Source organism: Arachis ipaensis, chromosome B03 (genome assembly GCF_000816755.2).
Source record: "Arachis ipaensis cultivar K30076 chromosome B03, Araip1.1, whole genome shotgun sequence".
Taxonomy (NCBI): Eukaryota; Viridiplantae; Streptophyta; class Magnoliopsida; order Fabales; family Fabaceae; genus Arachis; species Arachis ipaensis.
This window is the reverse complement of record NC_029787.2, coordinates 39,762,882-39,765,508: the sequence shown is the minus strand read 5'-3', so window position 1 is coordinate 39,765,508 and position 2,627 is coordinate 39,762,882.

The following is a 2,627-nucleotide window of genomic DNA, read 5'->3' as shown; positions in this document are numbered from 1 at the left end:
AGTAATTTCAAGATAATGACACCAAATAAATTTAAAAAAAAATATTTTTAAGTGAAAAAATATATTTTTTTGACATAATTGCTAGCTGTGATGGTATAAATAGCTTTAACTATAAGCCTATTTTATACAACATTACAATTAATAAATTTCAAAATTTTTTAAGAATATCAATAAAATACTTAAACTTGTCAAGACATTTCTTCAAGTGTTGCAAAGTATATATTAGGAGCTTTATATTAAAATTTTGTAATTCGTTTATATTGGTTCTCATTGCATGTCAGTTTCAAAATGTTACTTTTATAAGTATTTGTACAAATATTTTCAATTGCTTATATGAAAAATTTTATGTTGAATGAAAGTTCTCCTATCTTTTCAAATAACACTATTTTTTTCTCTTTTTCATCACTAAAAAATGACCATAGGATATGACACCTATAAATTGAATTAAATTAAATTAATATCTTGTATGATAAAAAATAAGTATGAGTCCATTTATTTTAATTTTTTTCAAAAATGGTGTCTTTTCAAAATTAATTTATAATTTATTTTGAAAATACATAGAAATATTTTTATATAAATAATCAAATTTAAAATAAATAGACCAAAAATTTTAGCAATTAAAATTTATTAATTTAAAAATAATTATATATAACTAATTCGAAAAGATTAAATTTTTTATAGACTATTTTGAGATTTTTTAGACTATTCAAAAACTATTTTATACTTCACTTTAAGGATTGATTTGTTCAAATTGCACACGTAAATATTTAACGACCACATGTGTAACTTAATATTGGGACTAACAGAAACAGTTTTGGATTCTCTAAAGTTTGAATTGCACTTTAGAGAGTAAAATGTGATCTCTCACCATTTATTTTATAGGTGGGACCAAGAATAAATATGAGAGAGAAACCATTCAAAGGTAGAAGATCACATTTTACCCTCTAAAGTACAAATTTAAAATTTTGAGAATCCAAATTCAACAAAAACATACTAACAAAAAGAGACTATATTTTAAATTTTAAAAAATTAAAGTGTCCAATTTTAAACCTTTAAAAATAATTTAGATAATTACTCTTTAATCTTTATTATATATGTCACCAACTTCATTAGTAATTTTTAATTAACAGGGCGATAACACTGAATTATTTTTAAAATATTTGGATCACAAATAAGATTAAAAAAAAATATTAGGGACAACATTGTACTTGCGTCAAACATTTAGAACATAAATGATATTTTACCCTAATATGCTAAACAAAATATCATCTCTCAAAGTATTTTTCTTTTTTTTCTTTTTATTTTATTTATTTCTTTGTATAGAAAAATTTAGGTAAATTCAATATGAATCATTCTACTAAAATAAGAACATATTTTTAAACTCAACAAATATTTATAGATTTACCGAGATCATTTATTAAAAGAGCCAATAATAATAGAATAATTCGTATTTAAGTCCTTTGGAATATGTTCTAATTATCATTTTTTATCAAATTAAATTAGTTAATTCGACCGAATTAATCAAGAATTTTTATTAACTGGTTCGATTTAGAATAAAATTTAGTAAATAGTAAACTAGTCAAACAGCCAAAAAAACATATAATTTTTATTAAATTTTTATACTTTTGAATTTTTAATTCTATCCGTTCAAGTTGATAACCTGGCTAATTACTAGTCTCTGCTGTATATACTAGTCAACAACTCTTATTTTATTAGCCTCTATCTCCCTCCATTTCTTTTTCCCTCCAAATTTAAACTCCCAAACAAAACCGAAGATAAGTGGGAGCATACAAAACATGACAGACAGATACATGGCATGGCATGAGGTATGTATGTATGTATGCATGTATGTTGACTTAACCTCGAGATGTACACTACTGGTGTTACTGTTAGAAGGAGACTAGAAACAAGAATGGAAAAGCGCGATTGGTTAAGTGAAAAAAAGTAGGTTTTGGAGGGATACAAAACACAAAAAAGCAAAAAGAGAAGAGGAGTAGAGTTTTAACCCTTGGCTTTCGAATTTAATACTGCATGGCAGATATGCCACAGGCATCACATTCAATTTTTCCCCGACACACACATTTAATGCCGTTAATTCATTGCCGATACACAGGTCGTGGATTCGGATCACAACCACTTTCTTTCTCTTTTTAACCAAATCAATCCACCCCCCAAACATGTTAATGTTAAAACAATTTCATGCTCCTAGTTTATTAGTTTTATTTTTTATTTTATGCTCTTTATTTAATTTATCTTTTATTTTTGTCTACCCATTTCTTTTGAAAAATTAAAAATAATAAGTTTTCTTTGCTCCATTAAGAAGAAATAAATAAATAAATAAATAAAACCAACATTTTGATTGATCTAGGCCAAAGTCAACTTCAAGTCTTATCCATAGTTAAAGATGAAAACAGCTTAGATTAGGTCATGTTTTACCTATATAACAATCCAACTCTGCAATAAAGTTTACTAATCTAAGTCTGGTATGTAACCTAGTATAGATTATTTATTGAGTACTAAGTTTGATTTGTTGTTAAATCTAGTCTAACCTAAACTTTGTTAAAATGTTTAACAATTTAAAAAAATTAAAAATAAATAAATAATCAAGTGAAATTAAAGATATTAAA